This window comes from Silurus aristotelis (assembly GCF_946808225.1).
Source record: "Silurus aristotelis genome assembly, chromosome: 10".
Classification (NCBI taxonomy): domain Eukaryota; kingdom Metazoa; phylum Chordata; class Actinopteri; order Siluriformes; family Siluridae; genus Silurus; species Silurus aristotelis.
Window position 1 is genome coordinate 9,848,947 of NC_139583.1, and position 15,037 is coordinate 9,863,983.

The 15,037-nt window shown below is 37.4% G+C and overlaps 1 protein-coding gene across 5 annotated transcripts in view; it reads left to right on the forward strand.

Moving 5' to 3' along the window:
• Window positions 1-15,037, forward strand: part of tspan9a (tetraspanin 9a) — a 222,632-nt gene that overhangs the window by 29,937 nt on the left and 177,658 nt on the right. For 3 of the 5 annotated variants that reach the window (XM_083551978.1, XM_083551980.1, XM_083551979.1), the window contains exon 2: window positions 86-156. The exons of 1 other annotated variant lie outside the window; for it this stretch is intronic. The gene's annotated coding sequence lies outside the window, so the exon portion shown is untranslated. Of the gene's footprint in view, window positions 1-85; window positions 157-773; window positions 795-15,037 lie in introns of those variants that run through there. One more of the 5 variants, XM_083551982.1, reaches the window with a different exon arrangement.

Consider the following 15,037-nt stretch of genomic DNA (forward strand, 5'->3'; position numbering starts at 1 on the left):
AGTCAAAATCAGTGGGAGTTTTAACACCACACCTATTTTCCACATGCCTGTTCATTAAAAAAAATATTTTCAATCTATTTAACAGGGCTGGCCATCATATCTACCAGATCATCGCATCTCTCGCCATACTGAAGCTGGCAGAAGACATTAAAACAGGTCAGGGACATATGAAATGATGTTCAAAATTGTTTAATTTGATTATTTATTATTTGCTTTGGCTTTCTTTGTCACATGATAAGTGTGCATGTTATGTCACTCATCTGAATAAATATGTCTAGTCATCCAAAGGCTTACACTAATTTAGTTTAAATTCTCAAACGTAACAATGATTCAGTGCAAGTTTTTAGTTTAAAGTCCTTGAAAAAGGCTTCTTTCAGGGTCAATTTGCTCAGATTGTATCAGGGTCATTCTTTATAATGGTTATTTTCAGTCCTCCCACGTGTGGGTTTTGTTAATGGCTCGCACCCAGCAGGTTTCCCTGGAGCTGTTAAGTAAAAAAGCATGGTTGGCTAGTTGTCTTGCCTCTGGTTGGCCCAGTTTCTGTGACTCCATGACACTGGCAGCAGGAAAACAACTGCCCTGCTTTTCTGCATTTATCCTTTTCCTCAGAGAGCAAATTACGTCCAAGGCACAAAAAAGGACCTACTCAGAAAATATAAGCGATGTCTCGAAGGGCTAGTAATTATCAGCTTATTAGGCCAGCTGAAACAAGTGGAAACATGCACTCAAATCCTAAAGGTGTCATTTAGTCGAGGGTACCGAGGCACCAGGAGCAGCAGTCACACCAGCTGAGCGTAAGTCAGGGCATAAAGTCTGTCCTAAAGTTTAAAACTAACGATGTGTCGAATTTCTTTTGCACCACAGGTACTTAAGCTTCATTGTAACTAGTAATGCATAAAGGGGTCGTAGATCAAACTTTGCCGCATGAAGTGCCGTTTTTCTGCAGTACCAGAAAGAATGATCCGATCTAAACAGGAAATAATATCACTATGTACTGAAGCATTTTTTTTTATTGAATGAGAACAAATCTCCTCATTGACACTCCAAAATCTCGTGGAAGACATCCATATAGTGTATATTAGCAGAATCAAACCACAGCCATGAAAAGTAGCAAAGAGGCTACAAAAATGCAAATGTTATAAACAATGCTTAATAAAAATGAAACGAAAATTAAAGAATTAAACGATTTTACACGTTACAAGTTTGATGTACAACATTTTGTACTAAAGAATAAACTGATATGAAATAGTAAGTTGCTGATAGGTGTAGTGTACACACCAATCAGGCATAACATTATGACATTATAACGTTATATCTGTTGAAATGAAAAACACTGATTATCTCTTCATCATGGCACCTGTTAGTGGGTGGGATATATTAAGCAGCAATAGTTGTTAGAAGTAGGAAAAATGGGCAAGCGTAAGGATTTGAGTGCGTTTGGGCCAAATTGTGATGGCTAGACAACTGGGTGAGAGCGTCTCCAAAACTACAGCTCTTGTGGGATATTCCTAGTCTGCAGTGGTCAGTATCTATCTACAGTGCTCCAAGGAAGGAACAGTGGTGAACTGGTGGCAGGTTTATGGCCGGCGAGGGCTCATTAATACACATTGGGAGTGAAGGCTGGCTCGTGTGGTCTGATCCAAAAAACGAGCTCATGTAGCTTCAATTGCTGAAGATGTTAATGCTGTTAATGCTCGACAGGTCAGAACTGTTTTGGGTTCCTAGGGGGACCAACACCATATTAGGCAGGTGGTCATAAAGTTATGCCTCATCGGTGTATATTTGAATATATATATATATATATATATATATATATATATATATATATATATATATATATATATATATATACATATATATATATATATATACATATATATATATATATATATACATATATATATATATATATATATATATATATATATATATATATATATATATATATATATATATATATATATATATATATATATATTTAAATATTATAATATACATAATAATTGTAACTAATTACTGAGTATTCGTTTTAAGTCATAGCCTTAAGTGTGTTATAGGTCTGTTTTAGCTGTTGAGAAAACGAGGGCAGAAAGAAATCAAATGTACAAATGCACAAATGTAAAATGTAATCTTTGCACAAATGTAAAATGTAAAATGTAAAACTTAGATTTTTTTTTTGCAACTCACGTTCATGATTTAAGCGATCAGCCCGGAATAACTAAATGTAAAAGACTTTTGGCCAAATTAAAGTCCCTTGTCAGCAGCTCACTAACTGTTACACCTCCTCAGGGATGTGCAGTGAGCTGTGTTTGGTATGCTGGCTGTACTCCACAGAGATCAGGCAGGCTGGCTTTGACCTCAGGCAGGCGCTTTTCTGGAATCTACAGCTCAGTGGCACAGCAACATCTGGCTTTCACCTTCGCTTAGTGAGCAGCCACCGGACCTGTGACATGACCTGAACTCATTTTAGTACAGAGGAAGAGAGAAATGCTTGTGATAAAACAGCTATAGAGTGAGCAGTTTTAGATTCAATTTACTGTATACATTATTTTCTTAACAACATGGACATTGCTGTTGGAGGGAGAAGAGTTTGATCTTAAGCGCCTCACCTGCAGTTTTGAAAATGTGCATGCGGTAGGAATGGGATTACATATTGACCATATTACAAATGAGCAATATGTGTAGTAAATAGATATTCATTTATCTGATTTTAAATCCTTCAGTGCTGCATTTGTAATAAAAAGGAGGCAGAAACTCCATACTGAGCTTTTATGCTGTTTATGGTGTATGGTCAGAGAATGATAAACTCAGTAGCTAGGCTAAAACAAGAAACGTTTATTGTATAATATTGTATGGTGAGTAATAATGCTGTCAGGCGAAAGAACGTGCCGGAAACCAAAGTGAAATCCACAAGGTTTTTTAATGAAGAATAACAGGGCAAAGCAGAAAACGGCAAACCGCAATGAAACTCCACTATAACTAGACCTGGTGAAAGCTGTGATCAGACTGATGCGAACACAGAGTCCCGTAAACAGAGATAAACCAAACTGAGTAGCTTGGGTAGTCCGACAGTATTCCTTAGCCTAAACTGTGGAACGGACAATGAGCTGGTGGAGGAACGGGGGTTATGTAGCATGGGAACTGATGAGGGCCAGGTGTAGCTGATTAGTAAGTGGGAGATCTGCTTGGAGTGATAGCTGAAGGTGTGGCTGGTGGATCCCTGACAAATGCATCATCTTCATTAAAAAAGATGAATTGAATCAAAGGAATTGCTGGTGTGGATGACTGCGTAATTGTACTAATTATGTTTTCGTGTTAAAGTTCTTGAATTATCACTCTGTTTTTGCGACCATGGCAGGAAGGTTAAAGGTGCAAGTCGTGCTTATGAGTTTCAGGCCAGTGTATTTAATTTGCTAGTGATGGCGTTGCATTTTACTCGGTTTAATCAGTATTTCCATAGACTTGCATCTTCCTGAAGCTGTAATGATCATCTGGCATTAGTCCATATTAGATTAGATTAGCTTTAACTTTAGTGTCATTGCACATGTTACGGTACAAGGCAACAAAATGCAGTTAGCATCTAACCAGACGTGCTTTGGTAGCAGTGTAAAATATTTACATATGTACAGGTTAGTATTGTATATGTAATAAATAATGATAAATGAACAAATAACATGTTACCAATTATATGAATAAAAGAGGGATTATCTACACTGAGTACATGGTCTTGGATGAGTGCAATGAAAGAGATACTGTCTATTAATTAAACGCTCTATTTTTAACCAGATTGCAAAGAGAACTAAATGTGGAATGGGATGCTTAAAAAGCACAAATTAATTTTATTGTTAGCTGTCCACAAACTTTTGTCCATATAGGTTAGCTGGTTGTATAAAGTTAATTATTAAGTAATAAGTAATAAGATGATATGACCACTATTGGTATAAGTGTTGCAGTTGGCATCCCCAGAAATATTTTGGGTTTAGTCAGATGAGAATACTACTCGTGGCAAGCTTGTTGCCTTTGTGTTTACATCTATCATTGGCTTTCTGAATTCTGGGAGTAAGAAGAGTCACGATTCCATATCGAAGAACCTCCAGTGCATTAGCACTTGATAGAGTTTCTCCAGCTCTGTTTTCTGGAGAGGAAATGCAGGAAATTGTGCTTTTCTTTGTCAGAAAGAGGAATGTTTTCTTTTCAAAAGCCAAAACCAAGGGTGACTGCGCAACCTTCTAGCTGTTTTAATAGCAGCGTGTAATGAAACAGAACTGAAGGCTTCCTGCTGCGTGGGTTTTTGAATTGTGTTCAACAAACATGTTGTTAGAATAATCAAATTTTTAAGTTGAATTAACTGCATATATTGGTATTAATAGTGCTATAAATAGTGCTTTTTTTCCACCTGTCTCCTCTATTTTTCATATATGTACATATGAGGTACATATATATGCTTGTATCAAATAAGGATATTTGTATGAGGGTTTCAAATACAACGCGATGGTCTTTGGGTTCTTAGCCTGCATCTGTCAGTGGTGCTATTTTCTCAGTGCATGCCTGATTATAATTAAATTAGCTCTGCTTTCTGATGCTTTTGAAATGCTGCATCTATACATTTATATTTTTTACCAATGAAATAGAATTGAAACATCAATATACCACAACAGTAAATACACAACAGTGTTTTCTTTTCAGAAATGAGCTAATTACTCAGCCTTTATGCAACCAAATTTGAAAACAATGAACCAGTGGAAAGATTTGTGGACACAGTGAAAATGCTTTTTTTAGTATCTAATTAAAGACTAGTATTGGACACAGCATTAGTGTTTTTCAATGCTTTCGTGTTTTTCATGAGTTTATGATGGCCTTTTTTCTTTTTTTTTTTTTTTGCTTTCTTAATGAGTTGTGCTTTTGGTGTTAGCTTTCGTTGTTTTTCTTTTTGGGTTATGCATGGCTTAATTACATTAAGATACAGGGTTTAACCTTTGGCCTTTGTATGTATTTTTAATAAAAAAAAAAAAAAGCAGTAGGGTCATTTATTTAGTCTGCCCTGTGTTTTCATTGTACTGGCTTTCTCTGGGGGTGAAGGGGGGTAGGGGTCTTTTTTTTTTTCTTTTTTTTTTTTTCACTTTGTTCCCAAAGCAAGGGTTCTACTGACCCATTAAATATAAATCATAATTGAATGTAGTGTGTTCATTATTGATGTTTACTTCTGTTTCCAGCTCAGGAACCTTGAACCCGAGCGTTCAGGAGGCAAACTCTAGTGTACAAAATCTAGTGTTTTCCCAACATAAGATTGAGCTCATTAGTTAATTATCCAATCTGTCACTAGTGTGAATGTCATGTATTAGAGGAGAGAAAACACCCAGCTGTTGTGCGTTGACTCTCGACCAGTGCTAATTTCATTACACACTAATTAGCACCTGCCCTCCTCCTGACACACTGCCTCAGTGTGAGTTGTGTGAATTGCACAGATCATGCAAACTTGTCATGTCTGCACTTTGATAAAAAAATACATAATGCTTAAGAAAAAAAAACAACACTCATGCGAGTTTCACGTTCTGTCTTAATAAAGCCCAGGCCCCGTCCTGCAGTTCTTGAGTTTGTGTTGTTAGACACATGTTGGCCAGCAGCTGCATGTTCCAAGTCTCCCAATCGCAGTTCCTAATCTGTCTGTTCAGTCGAGGGCTGAGGGCAAGATGGCGTGTTCTGATCAAAAGAACTGATTACACACGATGTTTTTAGGAAAGGAAGGGAAGCTTGAGAATGAGGCAGGGTTCAGCGTTTGGTTCATTGAGGGAACAAATCATTTCATGAACTTGAATGTGACTTGAATGTGAAGGGGAATAAAAAACAGGTTATGCTGTTATAGGAATATTATCAATGTTAGGACTCTGTAATATTGTAAATACCTCTTGCATTATTTTCTCATCATAGCACAAGCCATTAGTTTACCAAAATACACAGGTGATTTCTTTAGTATAGTGAAAATTCTACATCCTGTAGAAAATACTACATCCTGTAGAAAAGCAAAATCAAATGAACATTTTTGACCAATCAGATTTCATATTTCAAATGTAGTGGGTTGGTATATCTTATTTCTTGGTTGGTACATTATTTGCCGAATGTAAAATATTGTGTATTTGTATATATGCTTTCTGTATAATTTATATTATATAGTAGTGTATAGAACTGTATATTGTTTCTTGTTGTACTGTTGAAATCATATATTACATGCACAAAAGTTAGTTTGACACCTGATCATAAGATTGGTATGTGCTTTTTTGATATCATATTTCACTTTTAGTTCTCATTGGCTGTTATCATAACCTCCACAGTTCCACATTAGATTGTGGAGTGTGTGCATGGAGATTTGTGCTCATTCAGCCACAAGGGTGTTAGTAAAGGCAGGTACTGATGAAGGGTGAGGAGGCCTGGTGTGTACTGTTTCAATTTATCCCAAAGATGTTCAGTAGGTTTGAGGTCAGAGCTTTATAGCAGACCACTCAGTATCTTTCACTTCAACTCATGTAAAGCACATCTTCATTGAGCTCACTTTGAGCACAGAGGCATTGGCATTCTAGTTCAAGAGAAAATGTAATGCTACTGCATCCAAGGTCATTCTATGCACCCAATGCCTTTGTCTATATAGTGTATCTTGGATTTTATTGTATTGACTCAGAAACATTACCAGATCTGAATAGGAAATAAGGAACATGTTTTGGTTTGATTAGGCTCGATAGAATTTGGTGTGTGTGTGTGTGTGTGTGTGTGTGTGTGTGTGTGTGTGTGTGTGTGTGTGTGTGTGTGTGTGTGTGTGTGTGTGTGTGTGTTTGTGTGTGTGTGTGTGTAAGACTATGTGTGACTATGTGTGACTGCTTCTTAGATAAAGGATCTGTCTGCCCCCTCGCTGACTCCTGCATGGAAGAATGCTAGACTGTGAAAGGAAAGTTGATTAGATCAGACACAGGATTAGCGAAGGCCACATTTGCTCCACTTGGTCTTGCTTCACCCTCTGCATGCACTGCTTCTATTCCTGCCTCTCCTAGATGACCATTCACTGACCTTTATTCTTAATATAGTGCTGTTGTTCCATCTTTGTGATTCCCAATGGAACATGTGTTTCTGATCTGGCAAAGCAGAAGGTCTAAAGGCTTTGTGTAAGAGTGAAGACACTAACAGCTTTAATCCACTATAATGTTCAAAAGCATGCAGTATGGCAGAGAGGTTCAGGTGGGTTATAGTAGTGGAAGGAGGTAAGGTCTGAGGAATTGTTCTGATGTCCATTGTCTGATTATGGATTATGTGTTTGGCGCCATCTCGTGGCTATTAGTAATACAGCTAGATTTATATTTTTTCAGACAAACAAAAGGCTGGACCCAGACATTCATACATACATACATACATTCATACATACATACATACATACATACATACATACATACATACATAGATAGGTAGGTAGGTAGGTAGGTAGGTAGGTAGGTAGGTAGGTAGGTAGGTAGGTAGGTAGGTAGGTAGGTAGACAGACAGACAGACAGACAGACAGACAGACAGACAGACAGACAGACAGACAGACAGATAGATAATAAAGGCAATAAAGGCAGCTTTCAAATGACGGCTGTGTTTTAGTTTTCCTTGCAGGCTCATGCTTTATTTTATTTTACTTATATAATTATAGCTATGAAGATTACAAACAATATATTTTAATATTTGAAATATTTTAACATATTTCTCACACACCATAGATCAAATCAAATAAAGAAGTTCAGTTCCAGGGCAGAAGCAACATGCTAATCAATCAATTCCTGTCTGTCTGATCACTGTCACTTATCCTCAAAAGAAATAAATAAATAATATAGAGGCTCTGCTTGTGGAGTACGCAGCAAAATCAATACAGAAAATATTTGTCAGAATCTGTGCTGTAGCTGTACACTGCAGTCTAGAAAATTGGAAAACCCAGTGGCAGTCCATTTGATATCTGTGTGGAGGCACATTTTTCCCCCTGGGTCATTCATTCATGTCAGTCATGAGGCTGTGCAGGCTGAGTCTGAATCAATAAGACTGCACTGACATCTTTTCCACGCCTAGGATTATTTTTTATTTGTCCACTAGGGGGCACAAAAGGTCTTACTACTATTTAGTGTGCAACATACTGCAGGCTACAATTAATCTGACCGTCCCACTTGAATAGTTCCAGGGCTCATATTTATCAGGTAAACGAGTATCATTTAAAAGAAGAAAGATCTCATAACTTTTTAAAGCTGTAAGGTGCAGTTATAGTGTTTTGGGTTGTTAACAAGTGCACCATTTTAACCAGGATGTTCAAGTGCACCATCCAGCAAAAGAAAAAAAAAATAAGAGAGCCCGGTTGCAGCCTGCTTCGGTTAAGCGTGTTTATGTTTTACAGAATGATGGACTGCCATCCGGTCCCTTATTAGTCCCGGTCCTTCTGCTTTCAGCATCCTTGCGCTCTCTGATCAGGCTTTTGGGTTTTGGCAAATGGTGTGAATTGTGCCCTGTGTGCATGTGCGTTCATTACACGGGCAGAGGGTGTGAGTGTGTGCCAAGTAATAGAATCCCGACGTGATGTGCTGCCACAGGTAAATATAGCTCCAGCAGACAGGGCACGAGGCTCTCAGCAGCCTCGCTCGATCAGAAAGAGAAAGATATTCAACCCTAATATTAATCGCCTCTCCATACCTCCACACATAGCCCAAATGGCAGGATATATCACATTGCATACAGCTCAGAGGATAATAGGAAGCGTTCTGCGTTGGATATGAAGCATCTGCTGGCTCAGGCGTGATTTTTTTTCCATCCCGCTCTGAATTTTACAGAAATCGTGTGCATGAGCATGGTCACACCTGTACTGTAATAATTGCTCTAGCCGAGAGCTGTGCAGATGCTAGAACAGTATCATTTTTCTGCTGGCGAGTCAGAGTGGGATTTGAGGTCATGCGACATCCTGCATCAGTCTAGCCAGCAGGTCAAGGCTCACAAGCACGCCCTCGCTGCACAGATTGATTGGCGAGCTTTAAAGCAGAACTATGTTGATGATGGCGCTGTAAGTCTATTATTATCAGGCCTGGCAGAATTGCCATGCCTTTTATGGCCCCATTAAATGTGTTGAGTCTTACAGGCATACATCAAGGTGACACAAGTGAAGGATCATACTTTCCACATACCGTCGCACAAAGATCGCTGTCCGCACGTCAATTCGCTTATCTTCCAGAGCATTAATGACTAGAAGTTATGAGAGCGATAATACAAGCCCCGTATATTCATCCCGAGGCCTGTAGTGAGTCCTGTCTCTTTTCCAGATCGGGTAAAGCGTATTTACTGCCCTGTTAAGTGGAAATCATTAAACACCAGCATCTGCGTTCTCTTTCATCATCACACAAATAAAGACTCAAACGTTTCGATTGCTTTTATTCTCGCAGGTATTAGATCACGGCAGTGCGATATCCTCACCGTGTACCACCCATTCCCATGTGGAGCATTTACTTCATTTTTATAATTATTATTTTCATGTGAAACCAGACTATTCTTTGTTAAATATATATGTGCTATCATTATTAGCACCTCTTTGAATTTATGTAACTAGAGTATATTTGATGTGTAATTTTTTTTGACGTTTTAAATTGTTTTTGTGCACCTGGCTGACTAGGAATCGGACATTGTTCAAACATGACTTCCAATTTATACAACAGGGGTAAAAAATATGACATAACAGCCAAATTTTCAAATGTCATCAGTGGTATATAGTGACATTTGTTGCAGTACTTTAGTAGCTTTTTCGCATATCTGTACTTTACTGAAGTATTTCCATTTTCCGGGAGACTTTTACTCAAATATCATACTTTTTACTTAATCACATTGTGCGAAATTAGTTCTTCTTTTTACTTATAAGTGGATAAAAACTCAACTGGTCAAGCACGCAGCAAGCCACCAATCAGGGTCGAGCGCAGTTGTATTGATTGGCGCTGGGTGGTATCCACTTATCACCAATATACAGTTCTGCATGAGTTTAACAACAAGCAGAACATTTTTTGAGTAATAAATGATGGAAGAAACTCCTGACTCGTACTTGCCACATTACCACTTGATATCAATTACTGTTTGACTCATCAATATCATTCTATCATTAGATTGATGTGCTAAAAGTAACAGTGTCTTTTCACATAAACTGAGTTGATTATGCAGAGTCGTGTGACTAAAATTTAAATAGGAACTTTATAGCCATAATAAATCCTAGTGCATTGACTACTAAAGTACATTTGAAGGCAAACACTTTTGTACTTTTACTTAAGTGAAAGTTTAAAGTAAGCACTTTTAATGGAGTAATACTGTACCTACTGTACTCAACTACATGGTTTGTGTACTTCGTCCTTCATTGTAAGTCATTCAGTGTAAGTAAAAACTAGGAATAAAATGGGAAGTCTGTATAAGATTAGCAAAGACGAAAAAAAAAACATTAGAAAGGTCCATTTCTACTATAAGAGCAATAATTAAGTAGTATCCTGAAAATATTATGAATCAACCCAGCAGAGGACATGTGTCTATATTGTTTCAAAACCTTGTGAAAAGGAGGGTTGGAGTGGCCAAAAATGTTCAAGGATCACAGCTGGAGATTTAAAAATGTAGTTGCATCTTGGGGTTAAAACATTATTTTTTAATCGTATGTTCATGGAGCTGGCTTTGTGCACAGGGGCATTGTCAATCATGCTGGAACAGGTTTGGGTCTCCTACTCTTGTCCATGTACTATATTCTGCCACTTGTTTTGCCCCATTCTTTTTGACCTATCTGAAAAATCATTACCCCCATGTGTGGCACAGAAGATGCCTGAAGTGGTATCATAATATTAGTTGTCTTAGGATTGAAAAAACATTGCGATTAAATGAGATGTCATTTTATTTACAGTAACTGTTAAACTGTTACCTTGTATGGTTTTTTTGTTTGTTTGTTTGTTTGTTTTATCTTGGTTTGTCCACAGGATGCTAATTTTCTATCACTGCTATTTAAGGGTGCTTGAGTCTTTTAACACAGTGATGCTTGGCCAAAGGTTGATGTCTGTTTGTGTGTGTGTGTGTGTGTGGGGGGGGGGGGGTAGTTTTTTGTTAATTAAGGAACACAGAGTTCGAGTGCTATAAGAATTTCTATTGAAGTTCAGGTTGCATGAATGCTCCAAAGGAACGATGTAAGAAGCGTATAAAGCTGGCATTTGTTGCAGTAGAAATTTGTCACAGATGATGACTGAGAGGAATCTAATTTTGTTCAAAACTCATCTAAAGCCTGATGGGAAACCGTTGTGCAGATGGGACCATGGCATCCTTCTCATGATCGCTGTGCACCTTTCTATATACGTTCGGACACCTTTCCGCACGTGAACACACAACCAGGGTGTTTATATTTGATTTAAATATTCAGATTTGCCAGTGCTATCGCAAAGCTTAACCAATTTATTTTGCTTGAGTTTAAGCCATCATGAGAATTCGGCGTGCTTTCTAAGAAATAAAATTGATTGCGAGACACATTTTGAGCTGTGTGAGCAGTCTCCTAGGTTTAGACAATGAGCTTGCCTTGATTCAGCGTCCTGATTAATAGCTCTTCTTGTTGGGAATTCAATGGAATTCAAAAGAGCTCAGCATTTGAACTGGGGATAAAACACAGTACAAGGTCATCAGCAGTATGAAACATTTGGGTGTGAGAAATGCAAAGCACCTCCAGACTCCATTATACACAGACCTCTGATTTTGTGCGTCTTGCTTTATTACATTCAATTAGAGTTAAAGAAAAGGAAGCCATTCATTAAACTAGTGCTGCTTTCGGTTATACAAAGGTAAGAGGTATAATTATTTTTTTCAATAGAAACATGCCAAGACTTTTAAATACTTTTATAAAATTCAGTGCTGTGCTGCAGCTCATGAACATTTGACATGTGATTTAATTTACAAATTTGATTAATTATAGGAATTTATAAGGAGACACACTCTATTGAATGTAAGACTGACAATAACCATTTCTTTCAAATATAAAGAACTATGGTCATGAATTATATTTGAATATGGCAAACGAAAGATAGTTCATACACTATATGGACCAAAGTATTGGAACACCTGATTGTTTTACACACAATTTTATAGGATGTCTTTGAATATGGTAGCATTACATTTTTGCTTCACTTGGAGAACTAGAAGACCAAAAGGCTTTCTGGCATGACAATGTGTAGCCATGAAAATATGGTTTAAATGAGTTGAAATGGAAGATCTTGAGTGGCCTGCTACAGAGCTCTGACCTCAACCCTATTGAACACCTTTGGGATGAAATGGAATACTGACTGCACCCCAGACCTCCTCACCTACATCAGTACCTGACTTTATTAACACTCTTAACTGATAAAAGCATGATGTTAATGAATGAATGAAAATCGTAATCCTGGGTCGAATTGTTGCATTAAAAAAAAGAATAAAACACTTCTGCATGCTCTGTTGTACAAACACCTCACACCTTTTAACACACACTCATTAATGTACCCTTTGACATTTATTCAGATATCCCCTGCTTTGCATTATGCCCATGTTAACAGTGCAAAATAATGATGAAGAGTAATGTATTTAAAAAATTCAATGGGACACATATACAGTGATTAAGTGATTATTTTTATTTTATTTTAAAATCAGGATTAAACCAGTGTTTGTGTGATTTTTATGAACAATGCATATTAAATGGCATTTAATATTTTTTTAAATAACAAGATGTGATGGTAAAATATGTCTGTAATGTACTTCTCTGGCAAGATTTAAAGGTATTGGACTTTAATACAACTTGTACATAATTCTAATTTATTTTTAAAGAAACCAGTGCAGTCACACATTGTACAATTAGAGCTGACAACCCAAGTGCGTTGTGTTTTCGCTTTTCACTATCAGTTTTCTTTTTTCTGACTCACATTTTCACTCCTCACTGGTTTCCTTAGGCTTACAGCTAATTCTTTCAGTGTTAAAGCTAATGATAGCATTGGCTGCGAGGGCTGATGTAACCACACACACACACACACACACACACACACACACACACACACACACACATTACATTTTTGTGAGATTACTGTCTTTATAATATAGTTATGAAACGATAATTACTTTACAAGACAAAACATTTACAAAAATATTTTGTCTTCATGCTCCATTTTGATTTTGGTTTCACAAATAATAAACATACATTTGCATAAGGCATCCATATTTGCTCATTGCTATGTTGATTAGAATATTTAACATTCAGAACAAATAAAAATGTGCGATGAAGTTGTGATTAATCGTAATTAAACATTACCTATCTACACATTTATTATACAAAATAACACACACACACACACACACACACACACACACACACACACACACACACACACACACACACACACACATATGTATAAATATATTAAATAAATGTGTAGGTGGGTTGGTGCCTGAGAAAACCACAGGCAGCCATATGATCCTGCATGTCAAAGTCATGTAGTATTTCATACAACATGCATAGGAGCCAAGATTCTCACTCTCTCAGCCTTAAAAAGGCATTGCTAACATCACTCGATCTATCTGGAGGATAAGGCATGACACGCTGGAGTATTGCATGACATGTTTGGTTGGCATAGCTCCAGCCTTTACGTTCGGCCGGTGGCCAAATTGTGCTGCAAGCACTGTATTATATATAATTTGCGCTGTAATATACTGTAGATGTGTTCTTAAATGTGTGGCATTTTAGCTGCCACTTCCTGTTTGATTTTTCTTTTTGCTAGCTGGATCACCAGCTAATGCTTGTAGAGTGCCAAGACTAAAGAGCAGATCAGTCTCTCTCCCATGTTTCTCTCCTTAGGCTTCACTATACATTGAATCAGTCTTTCTTTCTTGCTTTCTTGCTTTATTTCTGTTTGCTGTTAAATCCTTGACACAAAGTCTAGACAGGTACACAAACACTCTCAGTAAAAAAACTTACCCGTTCCTTTTATACACATTTAAAGACATGTCTCTCATATGTGCAGACCGAGTCCTAGTTGGTGGCCAGTACACACGATATGTTAAATATACATTAATAGACCACGTCTCTGTGTGCAGCCAAAATGAATGGCAACATGTATTTGTCTATGAATACAGCATAAATTCTGTGTATGTGGGTGTAAACGTGTACAAATTCATGTGTGGAGCACTCGGTCATGAAACAGAGGGTGATGGATGAGAGGATTGAGGGATCACGGCAGTGCATACAGACATTGGTTAAGTTCGTAACTGCTGTCGGGATGCTACTCAAAATGGCTTTCATCATTGTCAAAGCTCAGTATCACACATCCTAACAATATGACAACCAACACAAATCACCAAAATTGTGCAGTTCAGACTAATCAATTGGTTAAAACATAATGCAAATGAAAAAGAATCTTCCATCTCGAGATTAAAGGTTAACATGGGGATCTTAGGTGACGCAGCAAAACGCTGCAGGAGCATCATGCGTTAAGCAAGCACACATGAGCAGTCATGCAGCAGGATGCTTGCAGGATAGAGGTAGACCTTGTTCTTTATATCTATTTGAATACATTTTGATTTATTTACAGATTTAGTTTTATTTATTCATCTCTAATGAGTGGATTGGGTCATACAGGTTTCAATTATTCTGCTGGTTGCTTTTAATTTTTTTAATTTTGGGGAAACTATTTGTTAGAAAATACAGAAAGCCGGTACAAAAAATATTGTTCATTCTTCATTATTCATATTTTATTATAATGTACTACTGTTTAAAGTTGTGACACTGGAGAATGTTTCCAAACACGCTGAATATTTTATTTACAGAAAAACAATTTACAAATTATGAATTTAATCTCTTTTTGGGGAGTCCCTGTGTGTGTGAGTTTTAAAAAGCTCTTTTAAGTAGACCTCCAACCTCCAATCTTGACTTCAGGTGGGACACCACTCGCTTCCCCACATGCTGTTTTTAACACCAAAGGCTGGTCTGCCCCTGTTGTTCAGCTGAGCTCTCTGAAGTTCAGCC